The 14,158-nt window shown below is 37.3% G+C and overlaps 1 pseudogene; it reads left to right on the top strand.

Annotated features, from left to right (window-relative positions):
• Positions 1–2,806: 2,806 nt before the first annotated feature.
• Positions 2,807–3,120, top strand: LOC107081660 (annotated as a pseudogene).
• Positions 3,121–14,158: the final 11,038 nt, after the last annotated feature.

Raw genomic sequence — 14,158 nt, 5'->3', positions numbered from 1 at the left:
TGGCCTAGTGGTTAGAGCAGTGTGCTTGTGCTCTGAGAATGTTGAAAGTACCCAGTTCAATCCCCACAGTCTGCACTTTGGGTTCCTGAGCAAAACCCTCAATGGCAGTTTGTGCGGCAGTTGGCTGTCACACAATGGCAGCCCACTGCTCCCCAAGGGAAGGGGTCAAATGCAGAAAGTCATTTTCGCCATTGTGGCAAAAATAACGGGATTTATGTAAAGGGTTTAAATCATGATTGTAATTTCCTGCCACATCCCAAGTACAAGTCTTACTAACATCACTATGGGCTATAGACTTCAGCAAAGGATAAATACCTACTTCTTATGTTTAGCTTACATTTTACAGTATGTAAAAGAACATATTTAAAGTAAAATAGTTGGTTCTATTCTAAAGCATACTAATTTCTGACCAGATTAAATGGGAATGGCTGTTTTCTACAACACAGGTGAAAATCAGTAGCCCTGCTGAAGATGCTTTGAGGAAATTTCTTGCTTAAACAAAGTGTTCAATGAGGACCTATGACAGCTTACTCCAGGTAAAGTGAAAAAGTAAAAAAAAATAAAAATAAAAACCTTGTCAAGTACAAGTGCGAGCTATGGGAATGAGCAGAAGACTGCTGCAGTTCTATGTTTTGGCCACATTTTACAGTTTCATTAGAAAAAACTCCATAATACTGCTTTACATAATCCCAAACTGGTTTATTGAATGTAACAATAAGTTTAGATGCTGGTCATTACAATCAGCAGATCTTAATAGTAGAACACTTCTTAGATTTAGATGTAGATTTAGATTTTTAGATGTATCTGCACAATGGAAGTCAAATTAACAAACCTGCAGGAACTGGGTAAGGCCATGTTGTCAAAAGATCTCAGAGGAATGTTTCAAGGGCCTATAGGTTAAGGTCATTAAAGATCCAAAATATGTACCTAAGCAATGCGTTCTACTACTGTTCTAATTAAATAACCACAATGGTATAAACAGTAGGTACATAAAAGGACAAAATTGTTGGTATCCCTCATTTGATAAAAGAAAAACTCACAATGGTCACAGAAACACAAATTTCACAAAAGTATTCATAATGAAAAATTATATGCATTTCTATCCAGGCCTGTTCCATAAGTTGTTTCATTTAGTTTTTTGCATTTTCATAGAATTGTTATTTTATATTATTTTTGTCCATTTCAAGCTATTTCTGTGAAAAAGGGGTACCAATCATTTTGTCCATGTATGTACAGGTTCAGCCTTTGTTATCATTGAATTAAGTGGTTTCAAATAGCTCAATGTCTAACAGTGAATACACCCAACACTAAGGCATGCAGAATTCTTCTATAGACCCCTCTCTGCTCAATAAATCCCAGCACTGTATTGGGATAGGATGTAAACTATTTAATCAGTTGTGCAATATTATTGCTACTAAATATTGCCGGTGATATGATAGCAAATGAAAGCAACCCCACCAAAAACTGGTATGCAACATTAAATCGCAGAATTAGGTCAACAAACACTGAGACGCATGTGCAAGTCCAAAAGCTACAGACCTTCAAACATTACGGAGGCTTAAGAACATTTTAAGAATGGGCTTAGATGGTCAACCATCTCCAAGTCTTATATCACAAGCAGTAAAATTGGGTGATGTAGTGAAAAACCACTATGCTTTGGAGGAGTGGAGACATTTCCTCTGAAGGGACAAATCATGCTTCTTTATCTGGCAATACCATCAACAAGTCTGGCAGGGCATAGGAGAATGGAACTCACCTAGACTGACCAGCCACTCACCTAACTGCACTTTGTCAAGTTAAACAGAGGAGACGCTTTAAGGATTTTTATTTCAGGAGTTAGACGAGGCAATTTTATTCCAATAAAATAAACTTTAATAGCTTCAAAATGCCAAGACATTCATCCTTTTATCCTTTGATCTTTTTGGGGGAAATTTGTGGATTTCCCCTGTTTGAACTAACTGTAAATTAGTCCATAAAGCAAGGAGGGAGTCTAGAGTGGAAGATTTTGTCTGGCCTCAGCCAAATAGTAGATTCCTTTGGAAAGAAGAAAGAGCCAGGACTTGATAAGCCCCATTTACAATACCCTCTGAAAACCGATCCGTGCCAAGCTTGAATCAGTTAACCGTTCCAAGCTCGGTTCCTTGCGACCGTTAACACACCACGCTAGCACGGTTCCTTGCCTCCTAGTGACAATCTACAGTACTGCCGCACTCTAAAAGGAAACAAGCAAATCAACATGGCGGCGCGAGAGTCGGCTTTTGGGGAGTTTTGGGAAGTGGATACGACTAACGATAGTCTAATCGGGGCTTATAGACACAGAAAACAATCACAGGAGTTGAGGCTCATCACACTGCTAAGCAGAATAATCAAAGTAAATTGTGTGATAAGGTAGGGAAGCTTGTATTTTTATGAATGTCTGAAAGTTCAAGATTACGGAGGCTGGCTGTAAGGAGGTAACATGGTCTGCTCATGCGCTCTTGTTATCTGAGAACTCAGCCAGAACTGAACCCCTTCCAGTCCTACTGATGAACTAGTACCATGTTAGCGCCATTCCGTTGTGTGTAGTGCAGTCTGGTTAAGTTGTGCATGCCATCTACACTCAACGGTTATCTCAGTTACCGTGCTCGGACTGATCTTGGCACGGGTTTAAAAGGGTAGTGTAAATGGGGCTATATTCAGAATAATTATCTGACCTTACAAATGCAAATCTAAAAAGAAAATGTGAAAGAAAATCCTATTGATGTTATCATAATCATTAGACTTACTATAACTAAAAGGTGCATCATTAAAATATTTTTCTGACCATTGAACTGAAGAATGGAACCCAGGTTCATGGCACCATCACAGGTGTTGATTTGAGCATGAATACCCACCTGAAGGCGGTGAAGATGACTCTGAAGAACAGAGAGCCCACTCAGCTGGAGTCGCTGAGCATCAGAGGCAACAACATCCGCTACTTCATCCTGCCAGACAGCCTTCCTCTGGACACCTTGCTGGTGGATATCGAGCCTAAGATAAAATCTAAGAAGAGAGAAGCAGTGGCAGTGCGGGGACTAGGCAGAGGACCTGGACTTGGGAGAGGAAGAGGACGAGGCCGAGGAGGACCGAGGAGATGATCATCTGGTCTTTCTGGGGTTTCTCGTTGTTCCACTGTTTGTACAGGATTTTCCTTTTCTTCGTTTTTTTTTTCAGTCAGAGAAAATTAATTTTTGAATTTCAGTGTGTTTTTCTTTTTTTGTACAATAAAACAAGAAGACAAACAAAAAATAAATAAATACTTTTCTAACTTATGCAACCAGCAGCTTAACTTAGCTTTTGTATGTTTCTTTTATATTTCTTCTTACAATAGTATGCATGAGCTTCAATTTAATAGCACTAGATATGTCACATTAAAGGTGTAAAATTACTTTGGAAAAAAAAATCAAAATTAAATTCATTGTCATTATAACACCTGCAAAAAAAGAAAAAAAAAGAAAACTGTAATGAATTGAATAAACATTAACCTCATTTACACACGCTTTGGAGAGCAAAATAATTTGAATTTTATCTTCATACTTCACTTCAAAATCTTCAATGACCTTATATAGCTTATAATGTGCTGTGCCATAAAAATCATAAACAAACTAACCACTTCTCCCAGCATGAGTTTTATTGATAAAATCGAACCATTACTGTAGCTGACATCTACTTTGTGAGAGGCTGCTTCAATAGCCAGCCTAGATTGGGTCATTTTATGTTTCTTCCTTCTCTCCTTTTCTTTTGCTCCCTTTCTTTTCCTCCCATTCCCAGCATGCTGCTATTAACTTCATTAGTCAATTATCTTATCCCTCTCCCTCCTCTCTGTGATAGCTAGTGATTTCCACCATTGCCTGAGCCCCAAATTCACTTCAATACTGTTAACTTTTTACATGCTGGTTTAATGATAATTACTCAATGCTTAAAATAATAAGTTTTATTTAATTACATAACAAATTACTGCTACTATGCAGATTAATCCTTTTAGGAGGATTTCCCACTTTATTTTGTGTGGGTTTTTTTTTTTTTTTTGCTTTTCTTTGGTAGTTTGGTTTCAAGTTTCAGAAAAAATTATTGAGCAGAGTAATTGCTTGTAACAATAGCTTATTTTTATAATAAATGTAAAGCGTAAATTGGAGTTCTGTGTGGTTATTTTATATCAGCGTGTGTGATCTGTTGCATAAAGGCCTTGTATTGAATAGCTTGGTTATATAGAGACATTTCTTGCAGTTGGATTGATGAATACTAATAACCAAATGCAATTTTAAGACTAAAAAAGCACTCAAAGAGTGTATATCTCTGCCAAGCAGCAAACGTTGCCTCATATTGTGACCTACACCTCTAGCTAAAACTTGCACTTCAAATCCAGTTTCCATATTTATGCAATTTACCACTAAATATTCCCATTTAGAGTTAAAAATTGTTAAATATTAGTAATTACAGGCAGGTAGCCATAAATCAAAATAATCTAAAACATATTTTTATTGTGGTTTGATTTTGTCCAATAAGTTAATTATCAAGTGTAATTTTTAATTATAATTACTAAAAATATTAACAGTAGAATAAATATAATTGGACAAAAGTGTAATGTAGAGCTAAATAGTGTTAGTGTTTTTAGTTATACTTTTCAAAAGATACAGAAAGGGAAACATATGTATGTGCACATCGGCAAGCTGGGTTGGGATGGATTTATGGATTATTTGAATCATTTTATTGAATTATTTAATTATTGCCGCAACAAAGTATAATGACAAAAGAAAAAAATCCCAAACATTAACTAGATAGAATTCCCAAAATTCCACTGACAGCATGAATCATATGATTTCAGAAAAATTATTGGCATGAATCCATCAAATAATGCAGATTTACTACTCATTTTATGAGTCCTTCACTCTTGGCTACTTTTAACAGGAAGGATAACTCTTCTCTGAGGTCATATTACTTCATATAATTCATGTCATCTCTTTCAGTGAGCTTTCTTCTATCGGTCCTTGTGCACGATCAAGATGAGTTCCTGTAAAAAATACACTGGCTTGGTTTGTCATATTTTGTCATATGTGATGTGATCTTCACACACTCAGGCACAGCGGTGTTTCACCATCAAGTTCTGCTAGGGGAACATTAAACAGCCCTGTGCTTGTTACACATCAGCTCCTGCTCCATCCACACTGTAAATCACTTAATGGAGTTAAATCAATCTGTCTATATTTCAGCTAGAGTCAGCAGTGTTTTCCCTCTTCCCCATGATGCAAATAACCCTTGACTGAAGCCCATTCATCTAAACTGAAGAAGCGTTTTAATACCTTGAAGATGTTAGTTGTGCTTGAATGACACTTGAATGCTCCATGTGATCTACATCTTAATTAAAAAAGACTTGCAGACACTATCAAGGTCTCAAAGCTTCTGCTTTCATTCTTAAAATGTATTTTCTAGTCAGGGTCTTAAACCCGGTGCTGCACAGTGTTGCAGTTTGTAGCCCTGCTGCCTTGCAGCAAGAAGGTTCCATGTTCGATTCCTGGCCCGGGGTCATTCTGCATGGGGTTTTCATGTTCTCCCTGTGCATGCGCGGGTTCTCTTCAGGTTTTCCGCCTTCCCTCCACAGTCCAAAAACATGAATGTTAGATCTTTTTTTTCCTCTAAATTGTTCTTAGGTGTGAGTGTGTGTGTTTGTGTTTTGTATGTCTCTTTGTTGGCCTGCGACAGACTGGCCATGTGCCCAGGGTGTCCCCTGCATCTTGGCCATGCCTGAGATAGGCACCAGCCCCACCGTTAACCTGATGGATGGATGGTTGGATGGATGGATGGACGGACGGACGGACAGATGGACGGATGGAGACGACAACGACCAGGACTACAGAGAGGAGGTGGAGCAGCTGGTGGGCTGGCGCAAAGATAACAGCCTGATACTAAACATGCAGAAGATGAAGGAGATCATCGTTACTTCAGAATTAACTAGCCTAACAATGCTCCACTGCTCATTAGCAGCTCAGCTATAGAGGCGGTCAGCAGCATCAGATTTCTGGGGGTGCACATCACAGACAACCTCAGATAGACTGTAAACACCACCTCACATTTAAAAATAACGTAAATAATATCTTTATACAAAAACATTAGAGTATTGCTTCAAACTGTTATGCATGTTTCTTACCGTCTCCATTAAGACTGGAAGAGGGGAAACTGCACCTTTCTTTCAAGTAGTGTTTATATACAATATTTCACTAAAATCCTTGCATTATTTTGCTGTGTTGTCACATTACAGAGTTATTTCTAATATAACAGGGTTGTTTGACAATGTGATCTTACTGTAAAATAAGAATTGAACGCTATAAATCCAATGAGACCAGGGTTTTTACAGGTATTAATTGTAATATTACAGTGGGGCTTAATTACAGTAAGTTACAGTAAAATAACAGTGCAGAATAGTTTAAATTCAAAACATTGGAGGGTTAGACAGATTAAGGATCTTAAATGTTATCTTATCTCAATCCGGTGTTATTTTTTATGAGTGGCTGGTGGATTTTTTTCTTGTTGCGTAATCCAAGGGTGATTGTTTTTACAAAAACAAACTGATGACTGGTCGTTTTCCTCAATAACCTAACTTTATTGTTTTATGAATTATAGCAACCTCTCCTGGTACTAAACCGGCAAAGTGGCCCTATACTATGATGCTAACTTCCTTTTCTGAAATGCTGTGTTTCTTTTACAGTAAACGTGGTGTGATGCAAACCCTCAAAAAAGCCCTCCCTTTCTACAACCAGTGAAAAATATATTTTCCCAAAATCCTGAGAACTGTCATGTTTTGAAGGAATTTTGGGATAGACATTTTTTGTTGGAACTCTTTGATAGTATGATATTTGATAGGGTTGCAGTTTGTGGGGGTTGTTTTGTTCTTTTTCAGTTCCTCCATGCATCCACTAAATGGTGCCATTGTTCTCTGCTAGTCTAGAGGGCTTTGTGTTCTTCTCTACCTCTCACACCTGCAGCTTATTTGGTCATCACTTCCTGAGGAGTATTTAAGCAGCAGACTGTCTTCACTTCCTCGCCAGAGTGTTTGCCAGTATTGGGTACTCTAGCCACTCAGAGTTTGCAGAGTCACATTGTCTTTTTGATTCTCCGGCAGGATATCACAGATCCACTGGATAAGCCAGGCCCTTCTAGTCTTGGAAGGGACTCTCTCGTCACACTGAGAAGGGAGACAGATCTCCTCATCTGAAGCGCCGTTCACTTCAGCAACATTGTGACAGTCTGCTCAGCTGCTCCTCAGGACCACCATAGTCTGCCTGTCCGCCCTCCAATGAACAACTCCTTCTACAGAGCAAGCCTCTACAAACGGGAACACTGGAATCTCCTCAAACAACCACAGTGAGTCCAAGTCAAACCTTGTATTCAGACAGAGATAAACTGTTTAACTTTACCCAGCCTCTGAGTTGTTTCTGCATGTGGGCATACTTTTGAAAGCCATCATGACGACTCTACCTTATTGCTAATAATGAAAAAGGAAGAAGTGAGGTTTTTAAAGGCATTATTATTTTTCTTTTGTAAACTGCAGGATAAGTCACTAATGCACTCTTGAAATAACTTCAGGTGCCAAACTGCTCCTGGGAAGGTTCTCTACTCGCGGATAATTGTTTTCAATGAGATTGGCAGGAGTCCTTGACTTGGCAACACTTTCTGAAGCTGTATATAAGTATAATTTCTTTTTTCTTTTTTTTCAGATCAGGGCAAGCTGAGATGCTGTGGGAAATTTTTCTAAGGTTACAGCAAGGGATGAAAGGAAAAGATAAGTGACATCTGACATGAAGAAACAACCACAAATTCATTAGTCTTAAATCTTTAAATTAACCACACAAGCTAGTTCAACAGACTTTGGCTCTTTTTGTCAAGTCAGGCAGGAATTGTAAGCTGGAAGGACAAACCTTAACTTCTGACATCCATAGTGAGGACATCCAGGGGTAAGTGGGTGAGACTTCTTTGGTTTGGCTTGGTTTATGCTCTTGTCCCTTAGATAGATTGCATGTTGCAAATCAAAGCAAAAGCTGTTCTGGATAACCAAGACTATAAAGTTATGGCACTGGTGTTTTTATTTTATTTTATTTTTTATAAAATAGTGTTAAGGTCATAACATTTGCTAAAATGCTATCTATATCTGTTATGTAATTAATAACTGCTGGGTTGCTTTTACATAGACTTCAAAAAGTCAGGATTAGAATTGTGTGGTTAGCTCTGATATGAGCTGTTGGGATATACAGTTAATTGTATATTCAAACAGAACCTTTCAAGCTTCCACAGCAGTGATATCAGAAAAATCTGCATCCAGCCATCCAGACTCACAATGATTTCCCTCTGCTCCTGCCTGAGCTCAGGAATACTGTCTCCCCTTACCTCTATTCTCCAGTTGATTTGTCCTCCTGTTTTCAGCACCTTGACCAAATCAAAAACGGATCGAGGGCAGGACAAAGATAAGATTCCACTCACAAAAACAAATTGCAACAAATGGCCATCTAAATCAGTCGTAACTCTGCAACTCGAGTTTACATAGATAGTTTCATATAGTATTTTATTAGTCTGGGTAGGGTTGTATATAGGCCTAACTCTATAGTCACTAGTCTGTCAGCTCTGCGATTCCGTAGCATAAAGATGTCTGCCTCCCACCACAAATGGGAACAGACTGCTATGCAATTATAAATATCAATTTCTAATGCAATGTAAACATAAAGATTGAGACTTTCAGTTCATATCTGATAATAAATAACATAAATATAGATTATATATACTGTTTATGTAAGTAATTATTGCACACTGTAACTTTAAACTGCTCTCCCTTTCCTTCTGTTCAGTAATTTCTTTGCATCTTCTTCCAGACCAGCTCTGTCTCTTCTTATTATTTATTTTCCTCACATATGGGGTAGGCGCATTGGACCATTCAGCCAATTGTGGACGTTGTTCTGAGGCAAACGCATACACGTCACTCGCTGGCCACATTCAGAATTTTAAGCCAGCGGCGGATCTCTTTACGAATCCGGACATAGATGCCTTCAGGGTTCAGGGACAGACAGTTGCCACATCCTGATGGCAACCAATTACAACAACACATTCATGGAATGGTCAAAATATTGTATATGTGGCATTTTTTGAGTTTGTCGATCCTGCATCGTACAGATGGCAAAATTGTTGGTAAAATACAATAATTATTGTACACCCGGCACCACTTCCATTCATCCACATATCTCATTGACTACTTAATAGTTTTCTCTGTCTTGATTCTGCAGAAATAAAATGGCTTGAAAAGCCACATAGTACTGTAGATATTTGAAATGACCACAACTGAGAAATGTGGCTACAGCCCTGCCCGATGAACTTACTCCCTTGAAGTGCTCTCAATTTCAGACTCATTTCCTGGCTCATGCCCATCTCTTCATGAGAGAGCAAGAGCTTTTGGCCCACCCTGCCCGAGTCTTAACAAAGACACCTTCTATATACAAGGACATATGTATTGCTTACACTGCAAAGAGGAAGGCTTTCCTCTAGAGTAATTATAAAAAGGACTAAAAATTGTATCAAAGACACCTATTTATGGTGCTATAACTTTAATAACGTAATTATAAGTAGTTTGAGGCTGTTTTTGGCTATTAGATAAACACATTTAGTAGAGCTGTCATGTTGTTTTGATCTGTTAAAAGCACCCAGTGACCTTCAAGGTAATTTTAGGATCATTGTTGTTCTGTCCCAGAACATTGCGTCTTTTTATAATAGATTCAGACTTGGAGTGCATGTTCAGCAATTTACCTCCATAACCTTCAATGTGCTGATGGGAATTTTCTTTTTAAAATGATGAAGACTTCCTTACTTAGTTATTTAAAAGATGGAAGAGCCATTTATTTTTATTTTCATTCACTGGAAAGATTATTACTGTAACTTAGTTTGAACTTCTTCACATTCAGTGACATAAATATGTAAAACATTACTCTATTATCATTATATATTGTTAATATTTTATGTAATAATCTTGTACAAGTAGAGCAATAATTCAAAAAGGAAACATGGTTTGTATTAAAATGTACTGAGGAAACACTTTATAGAGCCTTTTAAGTAGTTTATCTACAGCTTTGAACATGGATAACCTGAAATTGTTGGCTTTTGCTTACCCATATTCTCAACTGATATACTGTGTGTTTTCTATCTACTCCACAGCATTATTCTTCTTTCACCTTGTTGCACAGTCAGGTTCATGAACAGGAATAGTTTTCCTACACACACAGAATTTTGCATGTAGAGTAAAAGATTAAATTTGGATGCCATCTGACCATTGTACCTCCTTTCACATGTTAAAGTTTGGGTTTGTAGCATCTCAAACATGAAAAAATGGTTTGTGAATATTTTTCAATTAGACTGTATGTGTTGTATCTGTGTCAAAGCTGATTTACCTTTAAAGAAGTCACATATGTAAACACTTTGGGGAAATATTGATAAATCTACTTCTGCTATCCATAAACGACCTTGTGCCATGACAGCACTTCTTACAAATCCCTTAGCCAACAGTTCTGACTAGGTCAACATCCTCTTAAATCTCGCTATGATCCATCACTAGATGTGATGGGCACTGAATCAGTCATCCATCAAAAAGTCATCAACTTACAGCCTCCCCTCTCAGCCAGTAGGTGATGAATTAGTCAGGATGGTAAGATTTATCTCATTCATTCACTGTTTTCTCTGTTCACTCAGCACCGGGTGCTCTGACTCACACCTCCACCTGCTCCAGCCCTTCACCAACGCAGTGATGAAGCATCTCTCCTGCAACCAAATAGATGATGGAATGTCAGTCTCAGCAATGGGGCAATCAAGGGGATGGTTCCGGAATAGTTGAAATCAGAACTTCTTGTGCATTATGGCCCAGTGATCGATCCGGGCGAGAAGCCAGAGGTCCATTAGTGAACATGCTGCACACTGAGAGCCTTCATGAGAAACCGCTGCAGGTCCTCAGAGGGGATTTCCCCTGATCTCCTCACTTATATTCATTACATTACAGGCAAGAGCTTAGAATGAAGTCACGTATGCCCTACGTGAATAATGTATGACCTACATTAAAGTTTCATTAAAAAGGTGAAAGTTCAGGAGGGACAGCAGTGCTGCTTTATATAATGTGTTTTAGTGTAACAAATGCAGATGCTAAATATTTATGACTCAAATAAGGTATTACATGCACAAAAATAGACAAAAAGTAATACTGATCGCTGCTGTGCCTTTAAATAAACCTTATCTCAGTCCACACTTGGGGACTGAGATCAGGGTGGACATGTATTTTCAGTTAGTCAGACACAGATGAATAAATCCATTAACCGTTTCTATGAAAGAGGTATAATAAAATTACATGTCAACCAAAAATAGATAAATAAGCCAATGGCATGGCAGCCCACCTATTAATCTTCAAATGTTAGAATGAGAATCAAAAAATAATAGGGAGGATTTATAAAACTTTGAACTTTGCTTGAGTGTTTGTACCAGATTGGCTAGTTGCTTCAGAAACTACTGATCTGAGATGTTTATGCACAAACATCTTTCTGGTTGGTATAAATAAGAAAATGTCCCCTAAGTACCAGTAAAATTTCTACAAGATATTAGAGGAGGATTGGCAGGTACCATGTTTGAATGCACACTTGGATGCTTGGGGGGGAAAAAAGAAAACATTATTACCTGTCATAGCATCTATGTACAATACAACTTGTTACCTGTTTTTTGTACTGCACATGTGTACATGATTTCTTTGAAAGAATGCCATTTGGTTTGTTGTATATAAATGTACTCCTTTATTAATCTGAGGTGGGATCCCATAAGTTTTATTTCTTCAATTTCATCTAGAATCATATTAATATTACATACAGATATTGATTACTTTTTGTGTTGTATGGCTAAAAATGAGCCTTAAACCTAAACCTTAAAGCAGATAAACTACAACAGCAGATGGCTACCACTTATAACTGCTAAAAGAAAGAAAGTAGGCCATAAGGGGGTCACTAAAACTGGACAAATCAGACTGTTAAAAGATTGGCTGCTCTATTAGCCACACTTAGATTGGTTATTTTATTTTATGTTGTAAGGTAAAACATTTTGGATAAAGAGTATGTTTCTTAAACGTGCTTTATAAATAAAGTGGATTTGGAAGAGATTTTTTATTAAGTGTAAACAGCACGAAAGTCCAAGCTCTTCCTTGAATTCAAGTTTTTAGTGTTCCTATATCAAAGAGTTTTCTAGAATTTTCTTTCTTTCATATGCGGAATATTGCAAAAATTAGAAATATCTTATCTAGGGGTGATGCTGAGAAACTTGAGATGACACGTGTTGTGATTTGGCGCTATATAAATAAAATGAATTGAATTGAATTGAATTGGTCTTTACACTCAGGAACATACAGCAGTGATGTTGCTGATCATGTGTATCCTTTTATTACTACAGTCACAAAGCTTAAGTCCTCTTGAACCAGTTTTCTGATACGACAAAGAATTAGTTTACTGCGCTCCAACGGAACCAGTGACCCCTCAATCACAAGAACTCAATCCAAGGCAGCCCCTCTGGAATATAGAAACCTTCATAAGATATGTTTGTGCGGAACACATATGAACCAGTTGCCTGATTTGATCATGTTAATTTGAACCAAAACCCTTGTGGGATCCTTCAGACAACTTGTTTCATCGATACTATTAGTATACTATATATAGTATACTATATATTGATGTATACTGTACTATTAGTAAATGAATCATGTCAAAAGTGGCTCCAAAACCTCTGTACTGGCAAGTTGTTTCCTAACCTGAACTTCTCCTACGGACACACACACAAATGCGCATAGTAGTCACATCTGTCTTCTCACTTTTTTCTTCCTAAAATTTTCTTGAAGCTATAGTTTTCAGTCTCCATAAACCCATGTACAACACGGATATATTATGCTAGTTCTTGTTTTATCACTGATTTCATCACACAAAATCACTCATTTGATATTGTTTTATAGTTATTAGACAGTTCTAAAATGTGTCTTTTTTTTCTTCTTGCATGTTAGCATATGTTTAAATTTAACTGTATGTTTTGCTTCCATCAGATCATTTTATACTGATGATAGTTTCTCAGTTTTACGTCCAGCTTTTATTATATCTTGCTGCTTAGAAAGAAGCCATGAGCCTATTTCCTTTGCTGACACAACATGACATTTAGAGAAACTGTAATTACCCATCAAGGTAAGAGTTTATTTATCCTTAAAACAAGCACATCTAAACTGTTTTCAAATATTGACTTATAGAACTAGTCTAATTAATATATTTTTTCTTGTTATCCCTGCACTGCAGTGACTGACCTCACCCATTACTGAGGTAGAGGTTTTATTACCTGATTGCATTTTCTAATTAAATGCGACCTGAAAATTAAAACAGAGTCAAGGCTTCTGGTTTGGGCGGTTTTTTATGAGGTATAATCAAATGAAAGGATAGTTGTAAATGATGTCATCTAATTATACATTGCAAAATACAGTCGACACTTTAAATAATTTTCCTTAGAGAAAGCTAATGCTTTGATAATACTGTATAGTTTGTAGAAAACAAACTATATTCACAAATAACTGTGCTTTAGCTTCAAATCTGTTATGCTGCAACACATCTAAGCACTTTAAATAAACTACAGGGTTTTTTTTGGTTTACATAATATATCTTTATTCTATTGAGGGGACACATTTATATGCAATATGAACCTAAAAAAACATGAGTTTTGGCAAAGCTTTAGTGTCCAACTGATTTGTTGCACCATCTTCTCTGGCGCCTAGGAACAATCTTAATCAGACCATTACATCTCTTAATGACCAGGCAGACTGCTGCTGTTTTTCTTTCATTTTTTGTGGCTTTAAAACAACTCCTTTCCTTGATTGTGTTTTTAGGTACATATATCTCTTTTGGGCCATTCTACAAGCAAATTGTGTCAGCTTTTGGTTATGTTTTCAGCCTGCATGCAGAAACATACAGTGAAAGAGTTGTTGAGGTTATGTGGAGTCTAAGAAGATGTCAGATGGAGCCACGAGCCATTGTGAAGAGAGATGTACCCCAAATACTGATCCAGGAGGAGAAGTGCTGAAATGAAAGTGATGTTCAATCGAAGGTTTGACAAT

This window comes from Cyprinodon variegatus, unplaced genomic scaffold (assembly GCF_000732505.1).
Source record: "Cyprinodon variegatus isolate N-32 unplaced genomic scaffold, C_variegatus-1.0 Scaffold38, whole genome shotgun sequence".
Taxonomy (NCBI): Eukaryota; Metazoa; Chordata; class Actinopteri; order Cyprinodontiformes; family Cyprinodontidae; genus Cyprinodon; species Cyprinodon variegatus.
This window is presented reverse-complemented; position numbering and strand designations above follow the sequence as displayed.